The 25,035-nt window shown below is 38.1% G+C and overlaps 1 protein-coding gene across 3 annotated transcripts in view; it reads left to right on the top strand.

Annotated features, from left to right (window-relative positions):
- NR2C2 (nuclear receptor subfamily 2 group C member 2) overlaps window positions 1-25,035 on the top strand; it is a 96,488-nt gene that overhangs the window by 15,463 nt on the left and 55,990 nt on the right. The gene's annotated exons all lie outside the window — the stretch shown is intronic.

Raw genomic sequence — 25,035 nt, 5'->3', positions numbered from 1 at the left:
TGCTGGCAAGGGCACCCTAAGTCAGAAACCTATGTAAGGTCAGGACAGAGGCATGAAATAGCTGGTATGTTCAGGCATCTTTGGGTGTAAAGAAGGGAAATAGGGCCAGATCTTTTCACTCTGTACCAGGCTTATGCAAGGGCTTTAGTCCTCATGACATCCATTTAAAGTTGGTATGATCATTTTTACGGTTTTACAGGTGAGGAAACCAAGGGGCAAAGACAGGTAAATTGGCCACTGACCTAGTTCTGTTCCACTTCTTACAAAGTTCCTCCTGTATCATGCATTCTACTGTAACCAGGAACCATTAGAAGGATTCATATTTGCACTTTTGAACCAGTACTCATATTTCTAAGGCAAAGATGCAAATTTACCAAGAAGAAAAAATGAGCATTTAAAGAAAGAATTTCAAAAGATAAAGTAAGAACACACATTCCAGTTTAAACCAATAAAAATGTGAGCAGATTTTCCAAATTTTGGATCAACCATTAACTTTAAGGCAATAGTTTAATCACCTCCTTCCCCCAGCAAATAATGATTAATATTAACTGAAGATGAAAGGTAGATTTCATAAATTTTTTAATATTGCATTTTTGAAAGGGTTATCAGAACTATGAAAGTATTAAGTTTAAAGTGCTTGTGTTTATTTGTTGCTTTAGTTTGTGGTAGGAATAATTATCTTGGAAATCATTGTTGGTTTTTCAGAGTTAGGGTTGTTGTGCATTTGATAGTTTCTGGCTGAAGCTGACTTGGAGACTGATGTTGGATCACTGCTTAAAGAGGTTGTCGTTAATTCTTTAGGGGAAGAGATAAGTATAGGAACTTAAAGTATAGGAACCTATAGCAACGTATAGGCTAATCTAAGTTTTGTGTATGTTGACAGAAAATTTGCTAGCTAAAATGTTCTGTCAGATATCTTATTTCCTTCAGGAAATGGAATTTCATATATTAGTGTAACTACTGTTTCCCATGATTTTAAAAAAAGTGCATTTTCAGGAGACTTCTTAAATAATAGAAGGCATTCTTAGTTTGGAGCACAAAAGCAATCTTATTTAAAGTATTCCCTAGATTTCCTTGCTTTAAAATTGTTTGTTTTTTGAAATTTTGAGTTTAATAACTTTAAAGTACATATAATAACTATATAATATTAGATGAGCTAAAAGAGTAAGAGAAGGGCACCTGGATGGCTCAGTGGGTTTAGCCTCTGCCTTCAGCTCAGGTCATGATCTCAGGATCCTGGATGGAGCCCCACATCAGGCTCTCTACTCGGTAGGGAGCCTGCTTCCCCCACCCCCAACCCCCACCTGCCTCTCTGCCTACTTACTTATGATCTCTCTCTCTCTCTGTCAAATAAATAAAAGAGTAAGAGAACCTACAGTTCATCATTTCAATGCTGTATAGTAATTGAGTGGGAATGAAGTATCTAAATTGAGGAGTTTTAATAATCGCTTTTGGATAGTTGTTTGTTCAGTCAGGAGACAGTGAGGGAGCACACCCCTTCTCTGCCTTCCGGCCAGCGAGAGCATACAGGTAAATAAAAGGTCAGGGTGTCTGCTTACCAAGAGCTCTATCAGAGGTGGTTCAAGCATGATACTGGCCATGCTAGAGGAGTGAATAGAAAAGGAAAGGCTTTCCATAGTAGAAAAGAAGATCAGCAGGGACCAGACAGATTGGGATTTAAATTCAGGTCTTTGCTATCTGGGTGACCACCTTGCTCCTCAGTTTCCTCATCTAGAAAATGAGAGTAATAGTAGTACCTATCTCATGGCATTGGTGTGAGAAGTCATTGAAATAAAAATGTATGAAGAGGTTTAACAGGTGCCATGCTTTTGCTCCATGAATGAGATGCAGCAACATTATCAATCATGTAAATGATTTTCTCTCAGATCCCCAGACCAACCTTTTTCTATCTAGACAAGATAAATGGTAAATACCAAAGTAAACTACAGAAGTTGGATAATACAAAGTAATGACCTGATGGCTTACAATGTTCTCAAATTTATTTAGTTATTCAGAGAGACAGTTTAGTATAGTGGTCAAGACTGTAGAGTCAAATGGCCTAGATTTGAATCCTGGCACTGTATCTGAAAACTGTGTGACTTCTCTGTTTTTTGAAATTGTTTATGACAAATTAGTGTTAATTTTTTTTTTTAAATGTTTGGTAGAGTTCAGCAGTGAAACCATCTGGGGTTGGGGGTTTTTTTGCAGGTAGTCTTTTGGTTACTAATTCAGTCTTTTTCATTTGTTGTAGGTCTGTTCATACTGTTTCTTCTCAAGTCAGTTTCAGTAGTTTGTGCTTTTTTGAGAATTTTATCCATTTTATCTAACTTATCTAATATGTTGGCATATGACCTGCCTTCAGCTCAGGTCATGGTCTTAGGGTCCTGGGATCGAGCCCTGCTTCGGGCTCTCTGCTTGTTTACAGTATTCCTTTATAATCCTTTTTATTTCTCTAAATTCAGTAGCAATTTCTTTTCATTCATTTGTGATTCTAGTAACTTTAAATCTTTCTCTTTCTTGATCAGTCTAGCTTAAGGTAGGTCAATTTGTTGATCTTTTCAAAGAACTACCTTTTGGTTTCATTGTTTTTTTTTTTAATTGTTTTTGTATTGTCCATTCACTAATTTCCACTCTAAGTAAACGCTAATGCGATACCATTTTGGATCCACTAGAATGACTAGAAATGAAAGGTTAAATAACAAGTGCTGATGAAGAGGTGGAAAAATTGGAAACTTCTGCATTCCTGATGGGAATGTGAAATGGTATAGCCACTTTGGAAAACAGTCTGGCAGTTCTTCAAAAAGTTAAACTTTTGAGTTACCACATGACCCATCAGTTCCATTCTTAGGTATACTGTTGACCCTTGAACAGCACCAGGGTTGGGGTGCCAGCCACTGTACAACCAAAAATCTATGTATAAGTTTGACTCCCTGGAACTTAACTACTACTAGTAACCTACTGTTGACCAGAAGGAAGCCTTACCAACAACACAGTCGATTAATATATTTTTATGTTACATATATAACACACCATATATTTACAATAGTATCTGACTTTTTCTTTTTTTCAGTATCTGTAGATTATTCATTTCATCTGCGAGTTTTTTTCAAGTTGTCACAGATCTCCAAAAAATTTGCCAAAGTATGGAAAAAATCTGTGCATTAGTGAACCAGTTCTAATGCAGTTCGAACCGTGTTGTTCAAGGGTCAGCTGTATACACAAGAGAAACAAGAACATGTCCACACAAAAACTTGTACACAAGTATTTATAGCAGCATTATTAAAAATAGCCAAAAGGCAGTGCCTGGGTAGTTCAGTGGGTTGGACCTCTGCCTTCAGTTCAGGTCATGGTCTCAGGGTCCTGGGATCGAGCCCTGCTTCGGGCTCTCTGCTTGGCAGGGAGTCTGCTTCCCTCTCTCTCTGCCTGCTTCTCTGCCTACTTGTGATCTCTCTCTGTCAAATAAATAAGTAAAATCTTAAAAAAAAAAATAGTACGTAAGCAGCCAGATGCCACTGCCAAAATTAAAAAGTATTTTCCAAGATAAAAGAATTTAAAAAAAATGGGGGACAGAAACCTAAGAGGATTTGTGACAATTTTCACTTATTAATTAGAATTACATACTTCCTTAAATATTAAAAGATTATTTACATATACAATAAACTATACATTAAAAAACAACCATATATACAGGTAGATTCCAGTTTTAAGTGTTTATACCAAATATTTATAGCTGTATACCATCTAGTATATAATACAGTGTGCTAGGTATTATGCTAAGCTTATCATCTCATTTAATACTTCCATTACTCTATAAAGAAAATATTGCTTTCCCCACTTTAAATAAGAGGAAACTGAGAGGTAGAGAAATGAGATTACTTTGCCAGGTTTCAAACTCTTACGTGAGTTGACATCGGAATCCGGGCCTTTAATCACTATCCAGTAAGTTCAGTTTTTTAAATATCCTAAATACTAACAGTGTTTTTAGTTTTCCAGGTTATGGATGATTGTCTTTATACAAACTTCATTTTCCAAGTTTTAATTGTAACACTGTTATTTAAACAATTCAACAAATTATTGATTATTTCCATGGTCAGAGTGTCAGAAGCATGACGAAATTCAAGCCTCTGCAAAATCTTTGTGCTATGGAGTTAACGGTGAAACTTGATAAAGGATAATATGGTTAATTTCTTTTAAATATTTATTTACTTATTTTAGAGATAGAGTGCAAGTGGAGGGGATGAGCAGAGGAAGAGGGCCAAGCAGACTCCATGCTGAGCACAGAGCCCAATTTGGGGGCCTGATCCCACAACCTTGGGATTATGACCTGAGCTGAAATCAAGAGTCAGACACTTAACTGAGTCATCCAGATGCCCCCAATATGGTTAATTTTTTTAAAAGGGTTAGATGAGAATTTGTAACTGTAGCAGTGGAAGATTGATCATACCTAATAGTAGCATTAGTTTTGCTTTTCATTTGTGAAATAAACGGATTTTTTTTTTAAGATTTCTTTTTTTTTTTTTTTTTTTTTTTTAAGATTTTATTTATTTGTCAGAGAGATAGGGGGAGAGAGAGCGAGCACAGGCAGACAGAATGGCAGGCAGAGACAGAGGGAGAAGCAGGCTCCCTGCCGAGCAAGGAGCCCGATGTGGGACTCGATCCCAGGATGCTGGGATCATGACCTGAGCCGAAGGCAGCTGCCCAACCAACTGAGCCACCCAGGCTTCCCAAATAAATGGATTTTTGAAAGGGCGTCACTATTTTTTAAGCTTTTATTTCCCTCTATAGCTGGAAATAATAAAACATACAAACACCCAGACTTAGTGTTTCTTCATATTGACTACATGAAATAAAGACACTTTTTAACTCAATTTTTTTTTTAAGATTTGATTTATTTATTTGAGAGAGAGAGAGAGAGAGAGAGCATGAGAGTAGAGAGGTCAGCAGGAGAAGCAGACTCCCCGCCGAGCAAGGAGCCCGATGTGGGACCTGATCCCGGGACTCCAGGATCATGACCTGAGCCGAAGGCAGTTGCTTAACCAACTGAGCTACCCAGGTGCCCCTAACTCAGTGTTTTGAGTCAGAGAAATTTAGGAGTTAACTCATTGGAACTTTTCGAGTTACTTACTGGTTGGCATTCATGCACCCAAACTGTAAGTTAAGTTATATTTACACAGTGGGAGGGAGGTGGCGTCACAGGTCTTGGCAAAGCCTTTTCCTGGGCCCTGGGCTAAGGGGCTCTTAGCCATCAGATGCTCTTTGAATAGGAAAGTCCAGTCACCACAGAAAAAATAGCCAAATTCTTACGACCCCATTATTCTTTTTATCAGCAGGGCTTGCATCACCATTGGAGAAAACAACTCTTCCATGTAAGGGAATGTTTAAAAACATACGGCTCTCCCGGTTCTTGAACAAAACTCTGTATTGGCAAAGCTACATCCTCAAGTGGGAAAAAGCAAAGTCATTGCTCGGGTTTCAGGTTTCCAGTGTCCTCAGAAGACCAACTCATTACATTAAATTCTGTTATTCTTCCCTCATACAAACTGGACATTTAAGTTTTAATTTTCTTGTCAAAGTGTAGTACATATATGGAGATTTGAAAATTGGCCAATACTACATTCAGCTTGAAATAGGAAACAGCAGGCTCCTGAACCACCCCTACGCCTTCCTTATCCTCAAGTCTCCTTCTCTAGATTTGATTTCTTCTGGTATTTAACTGCTTATTTCTAAAAATAACCTTCCCCTTCCCTTTTTTGTTTTTTAAAATCAGTGTTAGACATTGTCTTTTTTGGGGGAAGGAGTGTTGTGTTGTGTCTTGTAGTAAAACACCAAATTCACCATTATAACCATTTTTAAGTGTCTGGTTCTGTGAGATTAAGTTCATATTCACAATATTCAGCAGCCATCACCACCATTCATATAAGTGGAATCTCATAATATCTGTCCTTTTTGATAGGCTTATTTCATTTAGTATAGTATCCTCAAGGTTCATTCGTGCTCTGGCATATAATAGAATTTTCCTCCTTTTTAAGGATGACTAACTGGCGCAGTCGGTAGAGCATGCATCTCTTAATCTCAGGGCTGTGAGTTGAAGCCCCATATTGGGCATAGAGCTTACTTTAAAAAAAAAAAAAAAATCTTCCTTTTTTTTTTTTTTTTTTTAAAAAGGCTAAAAAATATTCCATTGTGTGTATGTTACATTTTGTTTATCAATTTATCCATCCATGGACACTTAGGTTGCTTCCACCTCTAGGCTACTATGAAAAATTCAGCTACGAATATGGGAGTACAGATACCTCTTCAAATACATGATTTCAGTTTTGGGGGTTTATACCCAGAAGTGGAATTGCTGGATCATATGGTAGTTTTGTATTTAATTTGTTGGAGAACCACCATACTACTTCCCTTAGCAGTGGCACCGTTTTGTAATTTTTATCAGCAGTGCACAAGAGTTCCAGTTTTTCCCCATTCTCCCAAACACTTGTTATTTACTGCTTTCTTTTTTATAATTGCCACTCCAATGAGAATGAAAAAATGATTTTTCATTTTGGCTTTGATTTTCACTTCCCAAATAATCAGTGATGTTGAACAGCTTTTCATGTGCTCATTGGCCCATTTATATATCAACTTTAGAGATCTTCTTTATTCAAGACCTTTGCCCATTTTTTTAATTGAGGTGTTTTAGTCTTACTAAGTTGTAGGAGTTCTTTACATATTCTGGATAATAAAGCTCATCAGAGGTAAGCTTTACAAATATTTTCTCCCATTTCATGGACTGTGTTTTCACTGTCTTGGTAGTGCCTTTTGAAGCAAAAAAAAGTTTTTAGTTTTGATGAAGTTCAGTTTATTCATTTTCTTCTTTTGTTACCTGTGTTTTTGATGTCGTATCCATGAAATCATTGCCAAATTCAATGTTACACTTTTCCTCTATATTTCTTAGAGTTTCATTGTTTTGGCTCTTATGTTTAGGTTTATGATCCATTTGTATATAGAATAGCATAAGGGGCCAACTTCATTTTTTTGCATGCGGATATCCAGTTTTTTCTGCACCATTTGTTGAAAAAACTGTCCTTTCCCCCGTTGAATGGTCTTAGCATTCTTTTTGAAAATCATTTGACATTTACACAAGAATTTATTTCTGGCTTCTCTGGTTTTTATAATTATGGTAAAAATCATATAACAGGGACGCCTGGGTGGCTCAGTTGGTTGGACGACTGCCTTCGGCTCAGGTCATGATCCCGGGAGGGATCGAGTCCCGCATGGGGCTCCCAGCTCCATGGGGAGTCTGCTTCTCCCTCTGACCTTCTCCTCGCTCATGCTCTCTCTCACTGTCTCTCTCTCTCAAATAAATAAATAAAATCTTAAAAAGAAAAAAACCATATAACAAAATTTATCATCTTAACCATTTTTAAGTATACATAATAGTGTTAAGTATATTCACATTGTTGTGCAGTGGATCTCCACAACTTTTTTATTTTGTAAAACTCAAGCTCTATATCCACTAAACAGCTACCCATTTTCCCTTCATCCCAGCGCCTGGGAACCATCTTTCTTTCTGTGAATCCACTTTTTATACTTCACATGAGTGGAAGTATAACTTATCTTTTTGTGACTGGCTTAGTTTTAGCATAATATCCTCAAGGTTCTGAACTTTCTATTCTATTATACTAGTGTGTACGTTTGTTTTTATCCTACTGCCATACAGATTTGGTTAATGTAGCTTTGGAGTAAGTTTTGAAATCAGGAAGTGTGAGACATCAATCTTTGTTATAATTTTTTTATGATTATTTATAATTATTTATTTTTTTATAATTGTTTTAGCTATTTGGGTCCCTTGACATTTCATGTGAAAGTTAGGGTGGGTTTTTCGATTTCCATAAAAAACATTGTAGGAATTTGAATCCCTAGGAATTACGTTGAATCTGTAGATGGCTTTGGGTAGTATCATCATCTTAAAAATTTTAAATCTTCCAAAACATGAACATAGTATGTCTTCCATTTGTTATGTCTTAATTTCTTTCAGCTGTATTTTGTAGTTTTCAATGTTTAAGTCATTTACTTCCTTTGAGTAAGTTTTTTTTTTTTTTTAATTTTTGGGGGGGTAAGTTTATTTTTAAGCATTTTATTCTTTTTATGCTATTGTCAATGGAATTATTTTCTTAAATTGCTTTTATCATGTTCACTGTCAGTGTATAGAAATGCAACTGATTTTTATGTGTTGATTTGTATCCTGCAATTTTAATGAATTGTGTATTCTAACTCTGTGTGTAATCTTTAGGATTTTCTGTATGGAAGATCATACTATCTGTGAATAGAGATAATTTTACTTATTTTTTTCCAATAGGAGTGCCTCATATTTATTTTTCTTGCCTAACTGCTCTGGCCAGAACTTCCAATATAATTTAGTAGAAGTGAGGGGAGGGCATGCTTGTCTTCTTGACCTTAGAGGAAAATTTTTCAGTGTTTCATCACAGAATATTATATTAGCTGTGGGTTTTTTTTTTCTCTTTACATTTGACCTTTATTATGTTAAGATGGTTTCCTTCTATTCCTGCTTTGCTGAATGTTTTTATTGTGAAGAAATGTTGAATTTTGTCAAATGCTTTTTTTCCATTCATTGAGATTATCTTGTGTTTTTTCCCTTTCATTCTGTTAATGCAGTATATTGCATTGATCAATTTTTGTATGTCAGACCATCCTTGCATTGCAGGAATAAATATCATTTGATCATGATGTGCAGTATTTTTACCATGCTGCTGATACCCGTTTGCTACTGTTTTGTTGAGGAATTTTGCATTGGTATTGATAAGCAGTACTGGGCTGTAGTTTTCTTTTCTTGTAGTGTTATGCTAGCCTCATAGAATGAGTTTGGGAGTATTCCTTCCTCTTCAGTTTTGGAAGATTTTGAGAAAGATTGTTGATAATTCTACTTCATATGTTTGCTAGATTTCACCAGGATAGGTCCAGGGCTTTTTTATTTTACTTATTTTATTTTATTTTTATTTATTTTTCGAGAAGGGTGTTGATGAATGATTCATTCTTTTTTTTTTCCCCCCCTAGGATTTTATTTATTTGACACAGAGAGAGAAAGAGATCACAAGTACGCAGGCAGTGAGAGAGGGGGAAGCAGGCTCCCTGCTGAGCAGAGAGCCCAACACGAGGCTCTATTCTGGAACCCAGAAATCATGACTGGAGCTGAAGGCAGAGGCTTAACCTACTGAGCCACCCAGGCACCCCTAGTGACTCATTCTTCTAATTAGTTATAGGTCTGTTCAGATTTTCTATTTCTTCATGATTCAAAGTTGATAGGGTTGTATGGTTGTAGAAATTTGTCCATTTCATCCAGGTTACCCAGTTTGTTGGCATGCAGTTATTCATAGTACTCATTTACCATCTGTTTTATTTCTGCAAAATCAGTTGTAATGTTTATAGTTTCATTTCCAGAATTAGATATTTTTTGACTTACTATCATGGATGAAGAAATTTTAGTTTTCATTCAGCACCTCCCATTCCCATCTCTCATCCCTTCATTCTCCCATTAAGTTACATCTTCTTTGCATTAATTAATGTTCTGTTATCCAATTATGACACTTAGTACAAATACTTCCTAGTGTCTCCAATAAATTGTAAAACCCTATTTTCCATACAAATATGTCAGAGGAATTTTCAGTTTCCGCTTTGTTTTTGTTTTTGTTTTTCATGAAAACATTCTTCCTAAAGCCCCGGACCTGCTCTAGGCTTTACTGATTGCTTTTCGAGCCTACTGCACAGCTGTCATTCTTGACTTCTCTCTCATTTTGGAATCTTTGTTTCCTTTTCTCTTTAAAAAAAAAAAAAAAGGTGGGGGCCCATGGGTGGCTCAGTGGGTTAAGCCTCTTCCTTCAGCTCAGGTCATGATCTCAGGGTCCTGGGATTGAGCCCCGCATTGGGCTTTCTGCTCAGTGGGAGCCTGCTTCCCCCACTCTCTCTGCCTGCCTCTCTGCCTACTTGTGATCTCTCTCTCTCTCTGTCAAATAAATAAAATCTTTAAAAAAAAAAAAATGGAAGTAACATCTTCAGTAGCTTCCTAGAAAAGGGTGCCTCAGAGGTAAGTTCTTTTTAGATCTTACACAGTTAACCCTTGAACAACATGGTTTTGAACTGCTTAGGTCCACTTATATGCAGATTTTTTTCAGTAAATATAGTACTGTAAATGTATTTTCTCTGATTTTTAAAAATATTTTGTTTTTTTAATAATTTTACTTTAAAATTTTTTTATTAAAATATTTTACTTTTTAAATTATTATTTTATTATTAAAATAATTATTTTAAAATAATGAGCAATGTAAGGCTCAAATTTTCCAACCCCAAGATCAAGAGTTACATGCTCTGCCAACTGAATCAGCAAGTCACCCCCTTCCTTATGATTTTCTTAAAAACATGTTCTTTTTTCTAGCTTTTTTTTTTTTTTTAAGATTTTATTTATTTATCTGACAGAGACAGTTACGGGGAATCCAAGTGGGGGAGAGTGGAGGGAGAAGCAGGCCTCCCATGATTAGCACACACTTTCAAAAAAGATTTTTATTTATTTTTAAGAGAGAGAGAAAGTAGGGGGAGGGAGAGAGGGAGAGATTTTACTTATTTATTTGACAGACAGAGATCACAAGTAGGCAGAGAGGCAGGCAGAGAGAGAGGAGGAAGCAGGCTCCCTGCTGAGCAGAGAGCCTAACACGGGGCTCTGTCCCAGGATCCTGGGACCATGACCTGAGCTGAAGGCTCACGAGTTGAAGGCAGATGCCCAATGACTGAGCCACCCAGGCTTATAATACATAAAACATACAAAATATGGCACCCCTGGGTGGCTTAGTAGGTTAAGCATCTGCCTTCAGCTCAGGTCGTGATCCTGGGGTCCTGGGATGAATCCTAGTGTTGATCATGTCATTGGGCTCCCTGCTCTCCCTCTCCCCCTCCCCCTACTTTCTCTCTCTTAAAAATAAATAAAAATCTTTTTTAAAAGTGTGTGCTGATCATAATAATAACATAACATATGTTTATGTTACCAGTGAGGCTTTGGGTCAGCCTTAGGCTATTAGTAATTAAGTTTTGGGAGGAGCCAAAATTTTACCCAGATTTTCAACTAAGCACTCAAAGCTGATGCCCCTAACTCCCACGTGTGCATGGGTCATGTGTTTATCTAAACATGTCTTTATTTACACTCACAGCTTGACTGATAGTTTGACTAAGAGTAGAAATCAAAGCTTTTAGAAAGTAATTTTACCTCAGAATTGGAGACATTTTATTGTTTTCTAGTGTGGAGTGTTGGTTTTGAGAAGGCTGTTTGTACTCTTGATCCTTATAGATGGGAGCCCTCTCTCTCCCCCTCCTTTTCTCTCTCTCTCTCTTTTTTTTTTTTTTTTTAGATTTTTATTTATGTATTTGACAGAGATCACAAGTAGGCAAAGGCAGGCAGAGAGAGAGAGGGAGAAGGAAGCAGGCTCCCTGCTGAGCAGAGAGCCCAGTGTGGGGTTCGACCCCAGACCCCGGGATCATGACCTTAGCCGAAGGCAGAAGCTTTAACCTACTGAGCCACCCAGGTGCCCCTCTTTCTCATTCTCTCTTGCTTTTACGCTCTCCTCCACCCCATCGTTAAGATTTTTTCTTCATCCCCATTTTTCTGAAATTTCACATTATTTCTTGGTATAGTTGCTCTTTTATATATTGTACTGGTACTCAGAAAGTCCTGTCAATCTAGGAAATTGTTGTGTACTGGTTCTCTGATGATTTCTTCCCTTAGTATTTTTTTAGTCTCTTTCCAGGACTAATTAATTGAATTTTGGATCTCTTGAACTAACCTTTCAAATACTCATCTTTTCTCTCCTATTTCCAACTCTGTCTACTTCAGGGATAGTTCCTGATTTATATCTGTCTTCAGCCTTTACCAGTTGTGTGAGCATATCATTTAATCTTGATGTGCCAGTTTCTCTACTTAGAGGTCAAATGGGGTTAATGTCACTGTGAGAATTAAATGAGTTAATGCATATAAAACATGGCATGTAACAAATAATACATTGTGGCAAAGAGTAAACACCCCAGCTACTGCTGCTGCTGCTGTTGTACTGTTCTTTAAACTTTTTTTTTTTTCATTTTGTTTTGAACATCAGTACTCAGACATTTCAATTTTTACACATTTTTTAAAAAAATAAACATATAATGTATTTTTAGCCCCAGGGGTACAGGTCTGTGAATCGCCAGGTTTACACACTTCACAGCATTCACCATAGCACATACCCTCCCCAATGTCCATAACCCCACCACCCTCTCCTGACCCCCCCTCCCCCCAGCAACCTTGAGTTTGTTTTGTGAGATTAGGAGTCTCTGATGGTTTGTCTCCCTCCTGATCCCATCTTGTTTCATTTATTCTTTTTCTACCCCCCCAAGCCCCCCCACCACCACCGTTGCATTTCCACTTTCTCATATCAGGGAGATCATATGATAGTTGTCTGTCTCTGATTGACTTATTTCACTAAGCATAATACCCTCTAGTTCCATCCATGTCATCGCAAATGGCAAGATTTCATTTATTTTGATGGCTGCACCATTGTGTATATATACCACATCTTCTTTATCCATTCATCTGTTGATGGACATCTAGGTTCTTTCCATAGTTTGGCTATTGTGGACATTGCTGCTATAAACATTCAGGTGTACGTTCCCCTTCGGATCACTACATTTGTATCTTAAGGGTAAATACCCAGTAGTGCAGTTGCTGGGTCATAGGGTAGCTCTATTTTCAACTTTTTGAGGAACCTCCACGCTGTCAATTTGTACACAATTCTTGATACATGTACTGAATATCTAAAAAGCTGGGTAGTTGTGATTCTTTTCTAAGTAGTTATCCCAGCTTAAAATTTGGAAGTAAATTTTCCTTTGAAGTTTCATTTACCAGTATCTTGAAATGTTGGTAAGATGTTATATCATAAGTCCCACTAATTCACAATTTAATGTAATATACATACGTTTTCAGTCTTTCACAGCTCATTAACAAAGTTATAGGAAAACTGGACTAGCACTACCCAAAGATGTTTCAGAGTGGAAGCAGTTCTGATAGGGACAGCCAAGATCAAGGAGTGTTGTTTAGTAAACAATTCCACTAAAAACAACATGGCAGGGATGCCTGGGTGGCTCAGTTGGTTAAGCGGCTGCCTTCAGCTCAGGTCATGATCCCAGCGTCCTGGGATCGAGTCCCACATCGGGCTCCTTGCTCAGCAGGGAGCCTGCTTCTCCCTCTGCCTCTGCCTGCCATTCTGTCTGCCTGTGCTCGCTCTCTCCCCCTCTCTCTCTGATAAATAAATAAAAATCTTTAAATTAAAAAACAACAACAACAACAACATGGCAACAGAAGTAAGTTAAAATGTTCAAGGCATAGTAAATGTACAAGTGTGACTCCAAACTGCCGTTTAATGTGTTTTGTATAATAGCATATAAAAACTGCCTCCCATCTGTAGAGTGTTAAGCTGACACTTAAGACAAAGCATTGCACATTCAGTATCTCACTGTTTCCTGGCTGTACCAAAAAAGATAAACCACCACCAAATGATTTTACCTAAAAAATAAAAAAGTTGTTTATACTTTAAAAATGGGATGAGGTGGGATTGCTTTCTTAAAAGCCTTACTAGACGTACTGAAAGCACTGTGTCTACAAAATAGTTGATAAAAATATTACTCTGGGCTGTACAAGAAGAGAGATGGACCCATGATAAGATGGGTTGTATGATACTAATCAAACTTGGCTTCTTTCTCTCCTGCTTCATCAGAGACTGGACCGTCCTCATTCTAAATTTCTCTGTTTTCTACGGAACACTGTCTTTAGTTTCCTGGTAAGCTACTCCCTTGGTTCCCCTTTTCCCCTTTGTGCACTTTTTCATCCAAAGATTTATACTTTCTTGCCCTTTTGGCTTTGTTTCCACTGTATGTTTAGCTGACAACCTCCGGGCTCCCCTGGGCTCCCCTGACTCCACCCCTTCAGAGGAGCTGACCTTCTTCCTTTGGGCTCCCTGGCAGGTAGGAGCAAGCCAGGCAAGCCAGACAGAGTCTTTGTGAGGCTGGGCCACCAGAGTGGCTATAACCCACCACGGCCCCGGGGGAAGGTTTTTATTGTCTCATGGATGCTATAGCTTGTCCTGTTTCTGTAAGGGTGTTGTTACTTGCAGTTTTTTGCTCTTTTTTTGTTTTCCTTTGCTTCTAACATAGTTGCTGTTTTATCCAAGTTCTTTTGTTTTCTTAGTTTCTTTCAGTTTCTTTCTTTCATATGGAAGCTTTCCTGAAATGGTTAATGATCCTTATTTTGGGTTCACATTTTAGAATGAAGCACTTAACTGAAAACAAAAAAGTGTTTTTTGTGTAGGGCTTATCAGTTAGTTTGGTTTGATTTAACTTTGGGGTGATTGGATAGTCACCCACACATTTTGTTTGGAGGGTGCCCCAGATGTCACTATTTATAGGTCTCTTTTCTGAGGCCATTCATTTTTTTCTTGTCAAGAACTCTTCAGTCTTGGGACGCCTGGGTGGCTCAGTCAGTTAAGCGTCTGCATTCAGCTCAGGTCATGATCTCAGGGTCCTGGGTTGGAGTCCCACATTGGGCTCCTTACTCAGCAGGGAACCTGCTTCTCCCTCTGCCTGCCACTTCCCTTGTTTGTGCTCCCTCTCTCTCTATGACAAAAAAATAAAATATTAAGAAAAAAAAAGAAAAAGAGGGATGCCTAGGTGGCTCAGTGGGTTAAGCTAACTGCCTTTGGCTCAGGTTGTGATCCCAGCATCCTGGGATCAGAACCACCCCCCCCCACCCCCCCCAGCAAGAGCTCCCAGTAGGGAGCCTGCTTCTTCCTCTGCCTGCCATTCCCGTTTTGTGCTCTTTTTTTTTTTTTTTTTTTTTTTTGACAGAGAGACATCACAAGTAGGCAGAGAGGCAGGCAGGCAGAGAGAGAGGAGGAAGCAGGCTCCCCGCTGAGCAGAGAGCCCGATGTGGGACTCGATCCCAGGACCCTGAGATCATGACCTGAGCCGAAGGCAGCGGCTTAACCCACTGAGCCACCCAGGCGTCCGCCCGTTTTGTGCTCTTAAGCACGCGCGCGCTCTCTCTCTCTGAGAAATAAATAAAAATCTTTTAAAAATAATAAAAATAAAAAAGGACTCTTCAATTTTTTATCAGAGGGATATACGCCTATTGCCAGTATTTGGTGGTGGTGGTGGTGGTTTCAAGCTGTGGCACAAGGAAGGGGGTGTTGGAGGTTTACCTTTCAATACTTTCATTTAGCCTTTGAAAACAGAAGATAGGGCTTCTTCCTTTGCTGTGAAAATGTGTTTGATGGCCCTGGGTCTGGGGCCTCTTTGGTTCAACTATATTTCTTTCTTCTGCAGTGAATGAGGAGGTGGTCGTTATGGTGAGTTCCTGGCTACACTGTAGACAACCAGTCCCCTAGATTTTAGCCTGTTTCTCAGCCCTGCTTTCAAATGTGGGACCTAGAGTTCTAGAACTGAGCCTTTCCTGGGGTGGGTCCTGGGGTGGGAATTAGTTTGTTTCTAGCCTCTCAGTAGTCCCTGGAATTCAGCTTTGTTCATTCTGCTGAGTCAGTTTCTCCCTTTTTCTTTCTTTCTTTCTTCTTTCTTAAAACTAGGCAAAGTCATAAAGGCTTAACTGTACCCATATTTAAGTAGTTGTTACATCGTTATTGAAGACTGTAAAGATAGGCCCTGTCACATAAACTGAGAGCAAAAAAAGGTTTTTTTAAGATTCTAGCAAATCAGTGGTTTAACATTAGGGGTACATAGGAAATCTAATGTTACAAATTTAGGCAGCTGTTGTTTTGTTGCATGAAGGGATGAAGAACCACCCAGAGCAATTTTTCAAGATTCCATAAATAGAGATTTTCTTATGACTATTCTAGTTTTTAGGTATTGGTTTAAAAACTACAGCACCCCCAATCATCCAAAAGTCTAGCACTTAAGTGGTCTAGCACCCTTTTACAATCTCTGCTTTAGAGCATTCTAACACCCGTGGTATTCCAAAAGTGACCAACATAAGATTAAAACATTCAGCAACTACGTTTTTCCTGCCCCAGTACCAAGCCCTAGGGACTAGGTCATTACATTTTAAATAGGTAGCAGCATTTCACTATCCATAATATAAATTTGATTCATTGGTACAGTTATTAATCAGAGAGCCATGTTATAGTCTGTTTCTACTAAAGTTCCAGAATAAACTTGGAATAATTCCTATATTCTATCTTAGATGCTATTACATTCTTACATGCTATTACATTTTGTTTCAAATGTTCTGCTTTCATTCAGTCTAAACAAGACTAGTATTGGCCAATAGCAAATTTATCAAGACAAAAATTTTAGTTTTAGATTATAGGTCTGGAGGAGAAAAAAACCCTTGGACTTCACTCTGTGTACACAATTGGTTTTCCTTACGATAAACTAATTATCACTCATGAAGAATAACAGTTTTACTGCTTCAAATAAAGAAGACTAAAAGCACCTTCTTCCTTTTTTTCAATTAAAAAAAATTACTATGGGACAAAAGTCAAGTTTGCATTTTTTATAGCATAAATTACCAACAAGGTCCAAACCTAGTAATCAAAAATTAAATAAAATCTCAAAATTTAAAACCAAGAAACAAGCTAAATTGCACACAGTTTTCTACCAAACAAATATTGGAATATTTCCCAAATAAAAATGTAGGCACAATTATTATATTCCATGTTTCAGAGAAAAGACATTTAAAGATTCATGCCATAAGTTTATTTTTAAACATATTGAGTATTTTGAATTCAAGAGTTTGATCCATTTTCCAAAGAGATTACACCTTTTGAAATATTCCTTTTCACATCTGCTTAATGGATTAATTAAAACATGCTTATTTCTTTTTTTTTTTTTTAAGATTTTATTTATTTATTTGACAGAGAGAGATCACAAGTAGGCAGAGGGGCAGGCAGAGAAAGAAGGAAGCAGGCTCCTTGCTGAGCAGAGAGCCCGATGCGGGGCTCGATCCCAGGACTCTGGGATCATGACCTGAGCCATAGGCAGAGGCTTTAACCCACTGAGCCAGCCAGGCACCCCAACATGCTTATTTCTTAAGTAGTTGGTGTCTTACTATTTAAAAAAAAAAAAAAAAAAAAAAAAAAAAGGCAACAAATCCAGATCCAAAGTACACAGTCATTATAACTAGTAACCGCCACATATTTCCCACTGAAAATGTAAAACGCTTCTCAGGGTCCTCCTAACAGCAGCTCCTGCAGACCACAGAAGTTTTGAACCTCCAGATGCTCTATCCCAACATAGTGCTACTGGAAGTTCTACAAGAGACCCAAGATGGAAGAAATGACAGCACCACACCAAGTCTTCCTCCTCTCACTGAGTTGGTTTCCATTCCACCTTCTACTTTTCCATCTTCCTGAAGTTTGTTAGTATTTGTGATCCACTGTCACCTTCTTGACTATCCTCTTTGTCCTTGTGAGTCTGTACGTGTTTTTTTTAATCCCTTACTTAAAACTTAAAAGTGATTTGGTAAAGGAATAGAGATGATAAATGCATGTGAGTATTTGCTGTATTTAACTGGATGTCAGGGAAGGTACTACTAGTAAAGTAAATTGTAATTGTTCATTGATGAGCTTCTGGGTGCTCCAAAAATATTCATTTATCCATTCAGCAAGTAGTTAAGGAGTGCTTACAGTGTGCTGTGCTAGGTTTTTGAGATGAGCATTCTGCTCACATGAAGCTTCTTCTCTTGGAAGCAGTAAATGAACATCTAAACAAAAGTAAAATACCAAGAGAGCAATTAAGTGCTATAAAGAAAAGTAAAGAGATAGAAAGTGGCAGGAGTTACTATTTAAGCACATTCAGGGAAGACTCTTCCAGGAAGAATGAAGGTGACGTTTAAAGGGAGACCCAAATGAAGTAAGAGTGATCCTTGTGAGTATCTGGGTATGGGATACACTCCAGGCAAGGAAGAGGGGGAGCATGCTTGACACCAGTGACACTCAGAGTTGGAAAAAGGAGATTTGATGGAAGGATACTCACAGAATTGAATCTCAGGATATATGACCAGGCTACATGGGAACTGGAGAGCTATCCAACTCTCCATCTCTGTCCATCTCTCCAACTCCTTCTGGGGCTACATGATCACTGCTCTTTGCTTCGTTCTGAGAGTCTAGTCATTTTCTACCAGCTCTCCAAGGATTAGCTTTTTCTATATTCCCCAACAATTTGGGCTTACACATGGCATCAGATCAAGCCCTGACCCCGTATGATCTTTTTTTTTTTTTTTTTAAATATTTTATTTATTTATTTGACAAAGAGAAATCACAAGTAGATGGAGAGGCAGGCAGAGAGAGAGAGAGAGAGGGGGAAGCAGGCTCCCTGCTGAGCAGAGAGCCCGATGCGGGACTCGATCCCAGGACCCTGAGATCATGACCTGAGCCGAAGGCAGCGGCTTAACCCACTGAGCCACCCAGGCGCCCGACCCCGTATGATCTTATAACTTGGATCATTCTTTTACTTCCATGAAGATGGCAGATCTTTCCATTTACTTGTTTTCTTTATTTTTTCTCAAAGATACAGCATATTTTTAATTTGATTTCCTTCCCTAATACTTTATGTTCTATAATGCTGTTTGCAAATATATTAAAATTTTTATTTTCCAACTTCTTGAAGAGATTTTATATATTTATTTGACAGAGAGAGAGAGATCATACCTAGGCAGAGAAGCAGGTGGGGGTGGGGGCGGGGAAGCAGGCTCCCACTGAGCAGAGAGCCCAATGTGGGACTCAATCCCGGGACCCTGAGACCATGACCTGAGCCGAAGGCAGAGGCCCAACCCACTAAGCACCCAGGCGCCCCTTATTTTCCAACTCTTGCTGATATATAGAAATGCAAGTGATTTTGTTTACAGTTTTTTTGATTGAGCAGTCTTTCTCTTATTCTGATAATTTCTCTGTATGCTCATTTAGATTTTGTTTTTTCTTTCTAATCCTTAGTTTTTAGTCTTGCCTTACTATCCTGGCTAAGATCTTCAGTACAGTGTTGAATAGAACAGGTGGCATTGCCTTGTTCCTCATCTTAAAAGGAATGCTTTCAACAATTCATTATTAGATATGATGTTTGTATGAACCTTTATTCTTTATCAGTTAAAGGCATTCTCTCCTTTCCCAGTTGGAGAAAATGGAAGAAATCCCAGTTGGATTTTATCGCCTTTCCAGGGGGACGGGGGTACCTGCTAAGATGATCATACGATTTCTTTTGATCAATTACTATGGTGAATTAGATTGATTTGTAATGTTAAGCCCATCTTGATTCTGAGATTAATGTCAGACATGATTTACACACACACATTGTAGACTCAGTTTGTTAACTTTCTGTTTAGGAATTTTCCAACTGTGTTCATGAGTAGGATTGACTTTTAATTGGTCTTACAGTTTGGTATCAAGGTTAGCATAGCCTCATAAAGGGAATTGGCAGTAAGTCCCTTCCTTTTCTACTTTTTATGATAATTTATATAAAATTGAAATTTTTTGGTTCTTGAATACCTGTAGAACATATGAGTAAAACTATTAGGCCATATTTAATTTCTTTAATATTTAATTTGTTAATTATATTTATATTAATTTATATTATATATAAATATATAAACATATTCCTATATTGTTTAATTAATTATATTAATTTAATATTTAATTCTTGAATATTTTATTTGTTTAATAATTAAAGGACTATTCAGATTTGATATTTGTAATTGACTCAGTTTTAATAAGTTATATCTTTTTTCTAAGAATTTGTTTTTGTTTCCAAGTTTATTGGCATACCATTGTTCAAAATAACTTTGTTTTATATTTTAGTATTTGAGACAACTCTAGTTATAACCCTTTTCATTCCTAGTATTACATTATTTGTGTCATCTCTTTCTTTCTTCCTTATTGGTTTCACAAGGGAATTACTTTATCTCTGATTAATTTATGTATCTTTTTCTTATGATTTTTGGCACTTTATTTTCTAAATCCTTAGGGTGGATCTTAGCTTATTGATTTCTCAGTCATCTTTTCTAATATAAGCATTAAGATGTCTACTGTCTTCTGAGTAGAGCTCTACCCATATCTACTTCTAGGCAGCCAATGATTATCTTCCTATTGTTTTAGATTGATTTGCACTTTGTAGAATTTTCTTTCTTTTTCTTTTCTTTTTTTTTTTTTTTTAAAGATTTTATTTATTTATTTGAGAGAGGGGCAATGAGAGAGAGCATGAGCGAGGAGAAGGTCAAAGGGAGAAGCAGAATCCCTGTGGAGCTGGGAGCCCGATGCGGGACTCCATCCCAGGACTCCGGGATCATGACCTGAGCCGAAGGCAGTCATCCAACCAACTGAGCCACCCAGGCGTCCCTGCACTTTGTAGAATTTTCTATGAAAGAAATCATACAGTATGTACCCTTTATTGTCTGGCTTCTTTCATTCTGCATAATTATTTTCAGACTCATCCATGTTTTATATGTATCAATGGTTCATTTTTTTATGGTGTATCCATTGTATGGAAATACTGCTAAGTGATTTTTTAATCCTGAATTGATAAACATTTTTTAAAGATTTATTAATTTATTTGAGAAAGAGTGTGTGTGTACACACAGATGTGTGCAGAAGTGGGGTGGTGGACAGAGGGAGAAGAAGAGGGAGAGAATCTCCAGCAGACTTTCTGCTGAGTGTGAAGCCTGGCATGGGGCTCAGTCTCAAAACCCTGATCTCATGCCTGAGCCAAAATCAAAAGGTGGACACTTAACTGACTGAGCCACCGAGGGACCTCAATAAACACTTTTATCCTAAATGGATAGACATTTGAGTTGTTTACTTTTTTTGACTACTACAAGTAAAGATGTCATGAACGTTTCTGTACAAATATTCATGAGAATATATGCTTTTTTTTTTTTTTAAGATTTTATTTATTTGTCAGAGAGAGAGTGTGAGCACAGGCAGACCGAGTGGCAGAGGGAAAAGCCAGCTCCCTGCAGAGCAAGGAGGCCCATGTGGGACTTGATCCTAGTACGCTGGGACCACGACCTAAGCCAGAGGCATCCACTTAACCAACTGAGCCATCCAGGCATCCTGAGAATATGTGCTTTCATTTCTCTTGGATAGATAGCTAAGAGTGTACTCGCTGGGTCATATATGGTAATTTTTAAGAAACTGCCAAACGCGGGGCGCCTGGGTGGCTCAGTGGGTTAAAGCCTCTGCCTTCGGCTCAGGTCATGATCCCAGGGTCCTGGGATTGAGCCCCGCATCGGGCTCTCTGCTCAGCGGGGAGCCTGCTTCCTCCTCTCTCTCTGCCTGCTTCTCTGCCTACTTGTGATCTCTGTCTGCCAAATAAGTGAATAAAATCTTTAAAAAAAAAAAAAGAAACTGCCAAACTGATTTCCAAAGTAGTTGTACCATTTTATATTCCTACCAGCTGTATATGAGTTCTAGTTGCTCTTCAACTTTGCCATATTTGCCAGTATGGTCAGTCTTGTTAATATTGGGCATTCTGATGTTTACTGGCTCCTCATTGTGGTTTTGCTTTGCATTTCTCTAATGACTAATGTTGAGTATCTTTTGTGCGCATATTTGCCATCCGCATATCTTTTTTTTTTTTTTAAGATTTTATTTATTTATTTATTTATTTATTTGACAGAAATCACAAGTAGGCAGAGAGGCAGGCAGGTGGAGGGGGAGCAGGCTCCCGGCTGAGCAGAGAGCCCAATGCAGGACTCCATCCCAGGACCCTGAGATCGTTACCTGAGCTGAAGGCAGAGGCTTAACTCACTGAGCCACCCAGGCACCCCAACATCATTTTTCATCTGTTGACATCTTTTGCCTATTTTTTTGAGTTGTTTACTTTCTTAACTAAATTTTGAGAATTCTTTATGTATTCTGGTGTATGTCGTCTTCAGATACATGGTTTCCAAATATTTTCTTATACTCTTGATCTTTTCATTCTCTAAACAGTGTCTTTTGAGGAACACGGACTTTTTATTCGGATGAAGTCTAATTTATCAATTTTTTTATTTTATGAATTATGATATTGATGTCATAGCAAAATCTTTACTTAACAAAAGATCACAAAGATTTTTCTCCTGTGTTTTCCCTAGCCATTTTATAGTTCTGGGTTTTATTTTATTTATTTATTTTTTAAGATTTTATTTATTTATTTGACATACAGAAATCACAGGTAGGTAAGGAGAGGGGGAAACAGGCTCCCCGCTGAGCAGAGAGCCGGATGCGGGCTTGATCCCAGGACCCTGGGATCATGACCTGAGCGAAAAGCAGAGGCTTTAACCCACTGAGCCACCTAGGCGCCCCTGAGTTTTATTTTTATAATTAAGTTTTCGTAATTTTTTATAAAGATTCTGTTTTTTCACTTGAGAGAGAGAGCAAGCAAGCACAATTTGGGGGAGAGCCAAAAGGAGAGGGAGAAGCAGACTCCCTGCTGAGCAGCCCCCCCTCCCCAACATGGGGCTTGATCCCAGGACCCAGAGATCATGACCAGGGCTTAACTCTCTGAGCCACCTAGGCACCTCTGTAATTTTTTTTTAACTGAATATAATCAGAAAACCTGGTTGTATGATAGCAGTTCTTGAAATTTGTTTTAGCTTGAGACTTGGTGTATTACCTTCCAGGATTTTTTCCTGAGTATTTATGTCCGTGTATATATAGCTACAGAGATACATTTGACCCTTAAACAACATTGGTGCCTCACCAACCTCCACACAGTTGAAAGTCTGTTTAATTTTTGACTCCCCCAAAACAACTACTAATAGCCTACTGTTGACTGGATGCCTTATCAATAACATAAATTCATACATATTTTGTGTTGTATGTATTATATATCATGTTCTTACATATTCATATTGATCATACATATTTTGTGTTGTATGTATTATATATCGTGTTCTTACAAGAAAGTAATTTAGAGAAAAGAAAATGGTATTAAGAAAATCATAAGGAGGGGTGCCTGGGTGGCTCAGTTGGTTAAGTATCTGCCTTCAGCTCAGGTCATGATCATAGAGTTCCAGGGTCAAGTCCTGTACCAGGTTTCCTTCTCAGCAGGGAGTCTTCTTCTCCCTCTGCCCCTCACCCCCTGCACTTGTGCTCTCACTCTCTCTTTCAAATAAATAAATAACGTCTTTTTAAAAGATAATCATAAGGAAGGGGTGCCCAAGTGGCTGGGGTGCCTGGGTGGCCCAGCCAGTTGAACATCCGGCTTTTGTTTTCTACTCAGGTTATGATCTAAGGGTCTTGGGAACACTCCATGTTGGGCTCTGTGCTTACTGGGGAGTTCTGCTTCAGTTTCCCTTCCTCTGATCCTCCCCTGCTTGTACTTTCTCTCTAGTAAATAAATAAATCTTCTTTTTTTTTTTTTTTTAAAGATTTTATTTATTTGTTTGACAGAGAGAAATCACAAGTAGATGGAGAGGCAGGCAGAGAGAGAGAGAGGGAAGCAGGCTCTCTGCTGAGCAAAGAACCCGATGCGGGACTCGATCCCAGGACTCTGAGATCATGACCTGAGCCAAAGGCAGCGGCTTAACCCACTGAGCCACCCAGGCGCCCAAATAAATCTTCTTTTTAAAAAAAAAAAAAAGAGAGAGGCTTTCAGTGGATTTACCAAAGCAGCTTTCTGCATCTTGGGCTCCAGGATCATCTCAGATGCCCAGTGAAGAGAATTCCCTGGAAGGCTCAGCTGCCTCTTGAACTGTCACAAAAGTGTAATAAAGAACTTTAGTAAATTGACTCTCAACCCTACTATCCAACTCCTTCCCCTATATAAGAATATCCACCCCAATGGCAGGACAGAGAGAAGAAACCAGGGGCTCCTTGACCTCATTTTCAGCAGCAGGACTAGAGGTAGAGTAAGGACTTTGCTAACTGCTTGGAAAGAAAGGATGGAAAGGATGATGTGATTGGTTAAGTACCAGCAGTACCAACCAGCGACCCATGCTTCAAAAAGATCTACAGCAGAAGGAAATTGAGGGTGGATCAAGAGTGGAAAGATTATTGCCTGTCATTATTGTCTATCATAAAGGTCTTTCGGAGGATACCAGCATGGAGAATAATTATGACATGTAGTCAGTATAAACATAAACTTTATTCTTGTACTGTTCTTGCTAGTAATTTTAGGATCATTATGCAGCAGCTTGGGAAAGCTGCTCTATATTAGGACAAACTGTACAATATTTTGATATTCTGTGATACAAGCTGGGTTTTTTGTATCTTTTCTACCTTGATACCAGTAATTTGTGAGGAATCCTGTAGTTTGCATTTGAATGACTTCAGTATACGTATACTTTTTGATTTGACCTAAGGAGGAAACACTAACAGGTTTTGAGTGTTGGCATGTGTGTTTGAGAAGCCTGAAGCCATTAAGATAAAACCTAACCTCAAACTGGAAGCCAAGTAACTTGCGCAGAAGGAATACACAGAAGACTTTGGGTGATTTGGTTAGAGTATTATTAGGGCAGTGTGCATGTGCTAGATTTTCTGGTTTCCAAAAATTGTAATAAAATTTTTTGATGTGCTATTTAAATTTTCAGTGGCAAATGTGTGTAGAGGATCTTATTAAAACTGAGACTTATTTGGGGAAAAAAGACAATCATAAGGAAAAGAAAATGTGTTTACAGTACTACACTGCATTTATTGAAAAAAATTCATATGTAAGTATACTCACACAGTTCAAAACCATGTTTTTCAAGGGTCAGCTGTACATCGGTTTTTAAATTTAATGTAAATGGAATCACACTATATAAGATGTTCTGCAAGTTGCTTTTTTCACTTTGTCTCAGCGATTGATTTCCAAAGTAGTTACACCATTTTATATTCCTACCAGCAGTATACAAGAGTCCTGCTGCTCAAATCTATATAATTCTTTTTGCTGTTATAAGTATTACATAAATTAGAGCTGTTTAGCCACTCCACTGTAGAAGCACATTTTTTTAAAAAGATTTTATTTATTTATTCGAGATACAGACAGTGAGAGAGAGCATGA

Source organism: Mustela erminea, chromosome 1 (assembly GCF_009829155.1).
Source record: "Mustela erminea isolate mMusErm1 chromosome 1, mMusErm1.Pri, whole genome shotgun sequence".
In the NCBI taxonomy this organism is placed as follows: Eukaryota; Metazoa; Chordata; class Mammalia; order Carnivora; family Mustelidae; genus Mustela; species Mustela erminea.
The sequence above is the reverse complement of the archived record's forward strand: the minus strand, read 5'-3'. Positions and strand labels throughout refer to the sequence as shown.